Source organism: Sinocyclocheilus anshuiensis, unplaced genomic scaffold (genome assembly GCF_001515605.1).
Source record: "Sinocyclocheilus anshuiensis isolate Anshui unplaced genomic scaffold, SAMN03320099.WGS_v1.1 scaffold3707, whole genome shotgun sequence".
NCBI lineage: Eukaryota > Metazoa > Chordata > Actinopteri > Cypriniformes > Cyprinidae > Sinocyclocheilus > Sinocyclocheilus anshuiensis.
Window position 1 is genome coordinate 48,380 of NW_015538135.1, and position 12,063 is coordinate 60,442.

At 38.2% G+C, this 12,063-nt stretch overlaps 1 long non-coding RNA gene across 1 annotated transcript in view; it reads left to right on the forward strand.

The window, feature by feature from the left end:
- Positions 1-8,873, forward strand: part of LOC107683700 (uncharacterized) — a 12,968-nt gene extending 4,095 nt beyond the window's left edge. Inside the window, exons 3-4 of the long non-coding RNA XR_001633756.1 lie at positions 5,186-5,197; positions 8,863-8,873. This is a non-coding gene — a long non-coding RNA (uncharacterized LOC107683700). The remainder of the gene's footprint in view (positions 1-5,185; positions 5,198-8,862) is intronic.
- Positions 8,874-12,063: the final 3,190 nt, after the last annotated feature.

A 12,063-nucleotide genomic window follows, 5' to 3' on the forward strand; every position in this document is an offset into this window, starting at 1 on the left:
TGTACATTCCCCCCCCCCACCTACAATCCCTGCCAGTACGAGACTCGAACCCACAACCTTTGGGTTACGAGTCCTCTAACCATTAGGCCACGACTTCCCCCATGCATATGCAATATGCAGCCGTATGTGGAACCAAACAGACGGAAGCTGCACAATGTTTGGTGGACTTCACCTCTTATTAATAGACTGTATCTGGACTATGTCTAGACTCACAAATCTACACACAGTATTTTGTTAGTCAAGTGTCTATGCAAGCTAACAGAGCGACTTCTGTTCTGACAGCTCAATCTGATTTGACAGAATAACCAACAGAGGGCAATAAAGACTCAGACTCCCAATTCCCAGACTCTGGAAGCTCTCTGTGTTGGGAGTTATACTTTCGGTTTTGTTTTTACGTAGATCTCGCTAAACGTGCAGTGGTTTATGAAATTTAGACACACAGAATGTAAGATTCATGCCGAACTTTTACAATGTACGTTTTTAACTTTTTAAACATAAAGCTTGTAGCCTATGTTTTTGTGTTATTATACCAATAGTTTTGTTTGTGATAAAGTTTGCCTGCTAACTTGCTAATAATGCTAAGGAAATGAGCCAACATGTTTATCATCATGATGACAGTTTTTATTAGTGACATTATTAATGTTATTAATTATTATTATTATTATTATTTATTCAATTGTCTTATATTAATTACTCATTGTAATCAAATTATTTCTTCAATGATTAAAAGGATTGTTTTGTAGCAGGTTACTGGATTTCTACGAGTTTGTGTTTGTGTCAATTGGGCATTTGTATGGTGGCCGAGAGAGCTCAACGCGCTGCAAATGAAAAAACAAATGCAAATAGAAAAAACACCTGCAAATTAAGAAAACATCTTCATCAGTTTGACAACACATGCACTGCAAATGCTCACAACACAACCAAATAAAGAAACGCGCTGCAAAAACAGAAACGTGCTGCAAATACTCACAACACAACCAAATAAAGAAACGCGCTGCAAAAACAGAAACGTGCTGCAAATACTCACAACACAACCAAATAAAGAAACGCGCTGCAAAACAATTACTGTATCTGTGAAAGCATGTAAGCTGGCTAACTTACTTTACAACTTCCCTTACAAGAATTAATTATGGTTTTACTATTAAAATGAATTAATTAATAAATACATTTATGTAAAAAATAAATAAAAACAAAAAAATGGTTACTATAGTTAAACCATAGCCACAAATTAACCATGGATTTACTACACTAACCATAGTTTAACCATAGTATTTGTACAACTGTGGTTATACAAATGGTAATCAATACAAAAAAAAAAAAAAGGTTAATTTTCGCGTTTTGTTGGGGTCATTTTGGCATTGTTGGCATTTGCTGTGCATTGCTGTGAGTCTGACCTTTCAATATCCTCTACAGAATGTGGTACAGAATCAAAAGACAAACTGGACGACACAGATACACACAAAACTGATGACACTGAACAACATAGTAAGTAAAACTGAAGGTATTGAGAACTTTACAACATCTTTAAGCGGTGAGTTTAAAAAAGCATTAAAAATGTGTTCTCTTCCCACCTTCCCCTTCCAGCTGTTTGGGTTTGGAATTTGATTGTTGGACTGACTGTGTTTGTGGTTCTGGCTCTGATTATACACAAATGTCTGAATAGAAGAGTTTTGTACTAAGGGACCCAAACTGTACATGGGTCCAGATCACCTAACGATGCCGCCGGCCGAGCCAGCATGTCTACAGAGGATTCTATCAACATATTTCTTCTACACATATGTCATTTACAAAACGTACGAACATTTGGGTTGCTCCTCACATCAGGATTCAGTTTGTTAACAGTATCGGCATTCAGTTAACGGGGCCTGGACCGGAAGGTATTGTTTTTACTGAATCCATAAACGTTATTTTTACTAAACAGTTAGGAAAGTATTCATAGTATGAACCGTGAGCATGCACATATGTGCCAAACTGTGAAATTACTGTATGCAAATATGTGTATTTTATATGTATACTTATGCAAATATGCATATTTTTGTACACTTTTATGTATTTAATTTTAAGCATGTATGTTTAAACTGAACTGAGCTGGATGATGACATCACTGAATTCAATGATGAACCGCCTTTAACTGAAAACTGAGTGCTTATTGTCCTTCTGCATTATTGACACTATTTTCCTATTGAATACTGTAAGGCTGCTTTGACACAGTTTGACACTGCTTTGCTTGGCCACAGCTCACTTCACTGACTTAAATAAAGGTGACTTGACTATTAGACTTTCACTTGCGCTTTGTGTTTGTTTGTCCTGAAGCTCGATTGCGGCTGCGGTTAAATGCGTTTGCATAAATGAATTTTTGACTTTTAAACGGAATTGATGTACACACAGTCAGTTATGTTTTCAGAGCATGACAGAACATCTGATATATCGAAATAGATCTGTGCATTAGTGTGAATGCAGCCTGTTAAAGCTGCCGCTGTCTATGATCTCATTAGTAGGCCTAATAATCGAACGCGCTCCATTGTTTGCTACTGGTGACCCAGGTCACTGTAGTATAGAGATGTGCGGATGAGCTCAAACTTCACCTGAGTCCACTGCTTCAAATTATCCACCCGCCGCTCACCGGCACCTATATTTGATCGTCACATTACACTGATTCTAATTCTTAGTTTTGCATGATGATATGACGGTTGGTTAATTTTTAACAGCAGATGTTATAGCTGATCTGCACATCACTGCATGCGTCTGTGGCGCATTACGGTTCCACGGCAACCGGAGCTGATGGCGGCAGTCAATGCTTGTGTTTATACCAGCTGAGCCGCGTCCCAGAACTCATGCTTATCACACCGGTCACATCACATTTCCTAATTCAGCACAGTTTGTCAGAATCAGTAACGGAGCAGATTGAAAAGTTAGTATCTTTCTGCGGTCCAATAGATGGCAGTGTGGTGGTGGCTTGAGTCTGTTGAATGGTGATTTACACTACGTTGTAACCTAGTTGGTGAGACTCAATGCTATAAAGTAAATAAACAATGTCCCTGTCTTTTACTCTCACAATGAGCTTATCATATTCGTTTGCTGCATTAGTAGAGCCCTATGATTTCCACGATGCAGAAAATGCGGACATATTGTGGAATATGGAATTTCGTTATGGTATAACGTGGAATTTCACAGAATCTGTCATATTTCTGATGAATAACTAAAAAACAGGTCAGTACAATTAAATCAAATCGCGATATAGACTAGTGTCTGTGAATATTAGACTAGGACAAAAAGACTATTTAAATACGAATCCTCATGTTCTGCATGTTCATTTGATTACCAGAAAATACACAACACAGAATTTGTGAAAAGATCGTCACATTACACTGATTCTAATTCTTAGTTTTGCATGATGATATGACGGTTGGTTAATTTTTAACAGCAGATGTTATAGCTGATCTGCACATCACTGCATGCGTCTGTGGCGCATTACGGTTCCACGGCAACCGGAGCTGATGGCGGCAGTCAATGCTTGTGTTTATACCAGCTGAGCCGCGTCCCAGAACTCATGCTTATCACACCGGTCCCATATAGGTCGGGCTCTACTCGTGACGCATCTCGAGGTCTACCGAATGAAATGCTGGTAATATCACTGGTGTGTTAACATAGTTACTGGACAGTATCTTGGGCAAAAAACCCGGATTTGGCCACAACGTCACTTTAGAATCTTCTGGGCCCTACTGTAAACACTGCGGAGCCACAGAGAGTAATTTACTGACACATTTTGCTGAAAAAATGGCCATCAAAAAAGCGTTTTTTAAAGAAAGCCATTTAATCATCTGCGGATCACGCAGATTTTCCATGTGCAGTTAATGGACAGAAAACTGTGCCTCCAGAAATCCTCAACATTAGTATAACATTAGTATATTAAGTGCTTGCAATAACCAAATTATTTTGATGTTTTATATGTTTGTGGCACTGCAGAATAGATGTTTATCTTTTTTGACATGTGGTACATCCTAATCACAGGAATAAATACATTAACTTTTTACACCGTTTTTCCTTTCATTTCTGATGTTACATAATACGCAATACGCAATATTTTATAGACAATATGAGATGTAACAAACGCATTATGAAGGATGACATGAGATTTATTTTTATTCTATTAATCACGGTTCACATCGCTCAAACAGCGCATTTAGCAAGCTACGGAGAAACTGGCAGCCAGGCAGCAGACAAGTGACCAATCCTGAGCGGCGATGTGAATTCCGTTTGTAATTGTGCCATGCCATACCAGGCTCAAGTAGAAATACAACTGAAACTGTTCCTTACCATTCGGCTATGAAAGCCTGTGATGTGATGTGATGTGATGTGATGTGATGTGATGTGATGTGATGTGATGTGATGTGATGTGTGTGATGTGATGTGAGCATGCAGTTAAAACAATTTGATGTATTCCACTTAATAATTTACAATAAAACAACATACAATAGGATTCGTTAACTCGTAGGCTACCATAAGAGCTTCCTGTTCTTCTAAAATGAGGGCAGAGCCACAAATCAGTGAGTACAGTTTATAAACCTGTGGGAACGGATTGCGAAAGCGTGCACTCGGATTATGAATTTGTGGGTATGGATTGAAAAACCGAAGGTACAGTTTACAAATCTGAGCGCATGGATTGGAAATTCACTGGTACCGTTTATTAATCCATGGGCACGATTTGTTAAACCGAGGGAACAGTTTGTGAATTTGTAAGAACGGTTTATAAACTGAGGGGACACATTTTTGAATACACAAATTTATTTATAGGTAACCTGCATGATAGTAAGTAATATTGCTTAACTGCAGTAAACTATTTACTAACAACAGCATTTTATGAAACTATTTGACACCCACCTTGCCTTTCTCCCTTTTCATAATCATGTCAACTGGAAAACAAAGTGAATTCAGTGGATACGCTTAAACCTAAGGTAAGCCTGTTTCTTTTCTTTTTGGAAAAAAAAGCACATTATTTAAGATAAGTTGCTATGCATGCAATATTTCCTATATAATTTTTTATACGAGTTTTTCTTAATCACGTAGTAAATACTTCTAAGAGCAATATTCATACTGCTTGCTCATGGATGAGTTAATTAATTTTCACTTTGATCTGAGACTCGAGCAGAAATATATCTGTCTGTGATGGACCACTTCAAATCAGGGTTTGACACTTGTGGGGATCCACTAGAGGAGACATGGAAACGGTAAGCATTTCTTGCTCTAAACTTCAGCTTTATAAATGTGTAATATGTAATTTATATTTGTATTATGACAAGTATTATTTTTAGAAGTTAAAATGTAGTCACACGGTGTACTTTACCAGAACATGTTCTCTCTGTGGTAATCCCGGTGTTATGGATCAGTGGGGACATGCGCGTACATGTAAAAAAATTGTCTTTCCAGCAGATGTTAGACAATGACAGAATCACTGCATGTGATATTCTAAACATGACTCCCCCAAACTATACTCATGCTTAAACTGTGTCAAATACATGAGAACAGAGAAAACAACACAGTTTATTAACGATATTCCACTAATGATTACGAGCATGTTTGATTTGTATTTTTGGAAAATAACATTCAAAAAATGTGTTGCCACATGGGAATCCAAGTAAAATTAATTGCCTGTAAGGGCATGCATGTCCCCAGTTGACCCGATCCCCAGTTGACTGATAACACTGGCAATTTATAAAATGCACAAATTTAAAATACTCTCTAATATTCCAGGAAGCTTCACATTTTTGATGACTTCAAAACAAAGATAAACAAATTGAACTTAGATTTTGACAGAACGCATCAGTCACTCACTGGTCAAATAGAGAAGCTCACTACCATCACTGATGAACTGGAATCCATGCACAAGAACACTACAGTGGGCAGTTTGACAGGAGCAACAATGGGAGCAGCTGGAGGAATCACATCTATAGTGGGTCTGGCTTTGGCCCCGGTCACATTAGGTGTTTCTTTAGTTCTTACTGCTGTTGGTGGTGTTGTTGGAGTAGCTGGAGGAGCAACAGGTACAATATGCAAGAGCATTAACAACACCAAGCAGAAACGCCTACGAGAGAATATTGAGAAAATCACCAGTGATTTCCAGAACACAATAAACGCAATGTTTGAGATTCTGAGTACAATAATTAACAGCACAGAAGACATTCAACAGCTGGTGCAGCAGGATATGAATTATTATATACCAACAAGGATGATGCAGGGAGGAGTAGATAAAGTGAGAGGTGTTTCAGCCATTTCAGGACTTCCTAAAGCTGAAATGCCCCAAAAGAGTGAAGCGGCTAAACAGTTTGACAATGCTGTTTTTTGCACCAAACAGGCTACCACAGCCGTCCAGGTCTGTTCAGGTGCTGTCAACAAAATTCGTTCATCTTCAGACACTGTCAGAAATATTAATTTGACATCAAAGTTTGCCAAATACATGCGTTTGTCTTCAGAGAACGTCAGAATTGTCAGTGTGTCAGCACAAACAGCAAAAGCTGTCCGTTCAGCAGCGGCGGTCGGTGGTGTAATCTCAGCTCTGTTTGTTGCTGTCGATGTTTACTCCATTGTTAAAAATTCAATGGAGATCTCTGAAATGAATCAATCAGCAGACAAAATAAATGCTAAAAATAAAAAATCAGATGCTTTGAAATTCATTCATCAGATGAGAGAAACAGCTGCTCATTTTCAGAAGACTCTAAATGAAATGAAAGACGCTAGAGACACTGCTATCATAGAGTTTAATCAAGAGTTGAAAAACGGCACTTCTGTCCTGGTTAGACAAAAGCACAGAGGCAACTATAATGCTCTAATTATATTGATCATTGTTTTGATTGTTCTTGTTTTTTTTATTCTGTAGGTCTTTGGAGTAACTCTTCACAAATAAACCACTTGATCTGGGTTGTATTTTGTTATACATGTTACCATAGTGTAATGTAATTCAACCTGCACTGTGAAGAAAACTGTCATGAATTTTTCTCTACTTCTGGATCCAATGTACTATATAATTAACAAAAAACTATTGCAAAGAAAACAAGGAGTGAAAAAAAAATTATGTACAAACACATGTACAAATAGTGTTCAGAGGGTGCTGTTTGCTGACAGTAAACAGTCTTGAAATGGACTTTAAATAAGGCCATGTTTAAACCTGCTATTAAGATGTGTTTTGGTTGATCAATTATTGTGATTATTTTCTTTCCTTTTAAAATGTGTCTGCATTAAAAGGCATTGTGTCTATTTATCTTGTTAATCCTTCTCATTCTTTTAGCCTCGTGGGAAGCTCTAGGGAGAGGGTGTCACGTTTTCTTTTAAATATGTTCACCCCTGTTTTTGGTTAGCAAGAGAGTAGAGGGAAGCTTATGTTGTTTATTTCTTTTACCTGTTTAGGTCATTTAGTTCTCCTCCTGACAGTTAATAACCTTTTTGTTTGTTGTTTTGGCTAAGACCCTCTCCTGAGGATTAATTGCTTCCATTTTTCTTATGTCGTGTTATTAAAACAAATAAAACAAAATTATTTTCCACAACGAGGGGTTTTCTCATTTCTGGGGTAGAGGACTGAAGGGATGTTTTCTATTTGTTTCTCTTTTTGGTTAATTTTACCCTGTTACCCCCTCTCCCAACCCTAGACTGGGAGAATATGTAACACTAGCAACCATTTGACAGCACGAACACTGTTAAATGATACTGTGGCTATTCATTTGATCACTACTTGCATTATGGCAGTAAATCATTTCATGAGTAACAACTTTATAAAGTTGAACAAACATAAAACTATCCTAAATATCCTATTAGTCTATTAGTTGGCCCTAAGACTAAAAGAGCAATGTTGTTTAAGAATTTGGTCAAATTGACTGAGGTTTGACAAGTCTCTGTCATTTTTGACCCAGATTTAACTTTTGACTCCCATGTTTGACTTTTTTTTTTTAAAGCAGAAAGATGCAGAAAAACTAGTCCATGCTTGTATCTCAAGTAGACTTGACTAGTGTAATGCACTTTTTACTGCATCTCCCAAAAACAATCAATTGATAGACTTCAGCTTATCCAAACTTCGCCAGCTCAGTTATTAACTAGAACTAAAAAGGAGAACATATAACACCAGTATAGTTGCTTTGCACTGGATTCCTCTCCATCTTTTTCCTGAATACGAAAGTTGTGCCTGACTCGTAACTAAAAGGATGCTTTACATTTCCAGTCACCAGTGTTTCTAGTCAAATGAGCTGATAATCTTATGTTAAACCTATTAAAATGGTTTAAAAAAGCATATGGATCCATAGCGCCATCACTTTAAAATGACCGTCTTTTGTCAGGTCTTCATCTTTTAGAGTGTGTAGGTGACACAAGACTGCCAAAGTCAGCTATATTGAAAACAGATGGGCGCTGATAGAATGGGTTCCTATGGAGACCGGAACTGAAGAGCATCCAATCGGAAGTTAGAATTTGTAATGGCGGTGCTCATCGTTTACTCAGGAAAAAGGTGGATAATGCCTCCTCATTACATATAAAGCCCGTAATGGGCAAGGACCTAATTATATATTGCCAGTTCTCTTGTTTATTATACACTATCAAGAACTTTAATATCATCTAATACTGCAGGTTCTCCCAGCTATAGATGATAGAAAATCAGTGATGCAGCCTTTGCAAATTATGCTCCAAAATTGTGGAATAGATTGCCATCAGATAGGGAAAGCTAGTACACAGCCTTAAATTAACACTCAGTATGTATGTAAGTGTTAAAAAAGTTAACTAGTTAATTAAAAAGGTTAATTATTAAGTGATCAGTCGAGTGACGATTGAGCATTAATGATGAACACCTGCTATTACAGAATTGGTGAAGGAACAATGAACAAGAGAAACCCAAGAACTACAACTGACTTCCAGCCAATGCCTTAGATGAAATCAACTGAAGATTAAGAAGTCATTAAGGGGCTGTTTAAACAAAACTTTTAATGTGTTTTTGGCTGTTCATTTACACGACAACACCATTTTGGGGACCTGAAAATGCAAGCATTTGAAAATGGGTTTCAAAGTGCAAAGTTTTGAAAACGATTCCTTTACCTTGTCCATGTAAACAACAAAAACGTGAATGTGTGAAAAGACTGACGTCATGCATATGTGTATTATTTGTTCACGCAGACATATTACGTTTTTGCTGGGTGTTTCTTGACAAAGTGACATCGCCGACCACTAGCCTGGCATGCATAATACATCTTTTTTGTCGTTTTCACAGATTTGTGTGAATGGGGATCAATTTGACAACATTGTCATCTGTTTTTAGTACATCGTTTTCATGCTAACATTTATCTCTCAATATCAGCAGAGGAGGAGTAAACAACCATACAAACAGCATTATCAGCTTCACTAGTAACCAGACAGACTTTATTTCTGTCAGACATCTACAGAATTCTTATTGAGAATTAACAGAGCTTTAGATGTTGCTTGACCCTCGACTTTATCTCTGGCTGTCTACTAGTTTGCCCTTGAGATTTGGTCATTTGCTGTTAAAAATAAAACTATATGTACATTTTTACAACTAATATTATAATATAAGTTCAAAGTTCAAACCTGTTCATTATATAAAACGATCACATTCCGTCACAATACTTGACTGGTACTAAGAAACAGGAAATATTTTCCCAGGTCTGGCCTTTCTTTACAGCCTTCAAGTCTTTTATATTGTATCCATTTTAATGATCAGACGCCGAGGTTGTTTTGTTTCTTCTCGATAGGTGAGTAACAGCTAAAGTCTGTCTAGTACACTGGACGCGTCACAGCGACCGTTGAAAATCATTTGAAATATGTCTCAATACGTCATGAATAGAACGCAGCAGTTTTCTGGCAGGGATTTGATGTGTCGTGCCGTGCTGCATCCAGTGTAGAGCATAGATATATATATATATATATATATATATGGTGTAGACAGCATCACTGTGTTTCACAGAACTAATCGTTACCTGGGTTGCATACATATGTGTGGGGTGGAGCTATCAAAATAGGGGCGAGACCCTTTTGGGGTAGGGGCGTGTTTGTTTTGGTGATTTCAAGCTTCAGTTTATTTTAACGAATACCTTCCTATAAAAGATCACGCAATTTGGTGAATATGTTGGTGAGATCAGATGTCCATTTATTTTGCAATAGCTATTTTGGTCTTTACATCACAAAACAGTAACATACACAACAAAAAGAGCAAATAAAATGGATGCCCATAGAATTTAAGAAGAAATAAAAAGATCTAAACTCCAGTGCAAGTGGTTCATTTACAAAGACTGTTTGCAAATAGAGTTTATCCAAGGTCATACAGAACCAGGAAAACAAGAAAAAAGACTTCAGAGTATTAAGACTACAGTATTTAATAATCACATATATTACAAAATTATTGACAAAACATATTCAAGGTCAAGATTCAAAAGTAAAAACTTTAAACTGATAAAAAAAAAAAAATCTATAGCCTGAATGCACTGTAAGTCGCTTTGGGTAAAAGTGTCTGCTAAATGCATAAATGTATCACTTCGTCGCCATCAGTGCAGATCCTTAATGGTATCCGCAGTGAGGGCTTTGCCCTCCACCACCTGCAGGAGCTTCGCCTGGAAAACCTGCAGCACCGCAATGGCGTGCAACGCGGAAGCCGCCTCGCCATCAGATGCGTACGCTTTACTAGCGAGGTGGACGGTGGTCCTACATGGCTTCGAGGGGAGGCTGATGTCCGAGCCTAGGGTCTTGGCTTCTGCAGGACACAGGTGCACAGCGACGGTCTCCTCGACGGGGGGAGAGCGCACGTACGCGTGGGCCTCCGCCCCATCCACGTGGGAAAAATGGCTTGTGTGGCAGAGGTGACGTGCGCTGATTGGGACGCAGACCATGTTTTCACAAGCTGTTTGTGTACGTCAGGGAAGAAGGGGGCCGAAGGCCTCAAGTCAGCTTTCTGGGTGGACCTGAAATACAAGGAGTCGAGCTTACTCTTGGCAGGCTCCTCTGGAGGACTCCAGGTAAGCTCCAACTCCTGGAAAGCCTTCGACAGAAAACAAAAAACTACTAAACTAGTAGTTTACTGAGAGTAGTGGTGGAAGCAGTCCTCAGGGAAGGAAACTGGGGAAGGGGGTGACCGTTGGGGTTGGCGGAGCGGCAAGACGACGCTCTCGTCACTGGGAGGTAGAGTAGACGATTCTGACGCAATTGGCGTGAGCATCGCCTTTTATACTGCCTCGCGAGCTCATCAGTATTTGCATACGATGCATGCTTCGCTTCATTTGGCCAGTCAATTGGACTGCCATGAGCCAATAAGACTTCAGGAAAGGTTAGAAGGGAAGGTTTATATCCCCATAGCAGTAGCACCGCGGTGTCTCGAGACAGCTTGAGAGGGATCTCAAAGCCTACAAGCTGTAATAACGAGCTGTAGGAGGACGTGAATGCTTTTTACAAGCTGGAATCTTGAAATTTCATGAATTACGAGGTAAAGTGAACGCACCTTGAGCGTTACAGCTTATACCATGTGACCGCTGCAGCTCACGCCGAACCAGATAAAAATGGCAGTGCTTGCAGTAGTAAATTAAAAAAAAACTGTTATTTCATAATATTTATATGTTTTAAAAATCGTGTAATTGACTTTTGCCAATGTAAACTAATTTCTTATACAAAAGTAATTTGAACAAAAACGATATTTCAAAATGCTAATGATTAAATGGCTTGAGCAGGAAATCACGTGAATGTAGAAAATGAAAGGTTTTCAGTTTAATTTAATTCATCCATCATGCCAAGATTAAAATAATAATAATAATAATATTAATAATAAAATATGCCTAAGCAAACCATGGCCCAAAAATGATAAATAAATAAATAATGACTCACGCTGTACTGAAGGATGAAGTAAAATACTGTGATCTGAAACACTGCTGCTTAAGGTCACCAGTCTGTGGTGTGTGGTCTTTCAAACCCTGTCAGGGTGATAAAAACATAAAAGTTATAAAATAAAAATAATTTTATTTCACCCGCTGAATTAAAGCTACTGTTAGTACTAGCACACCACACACACACACACACACACACACACACACA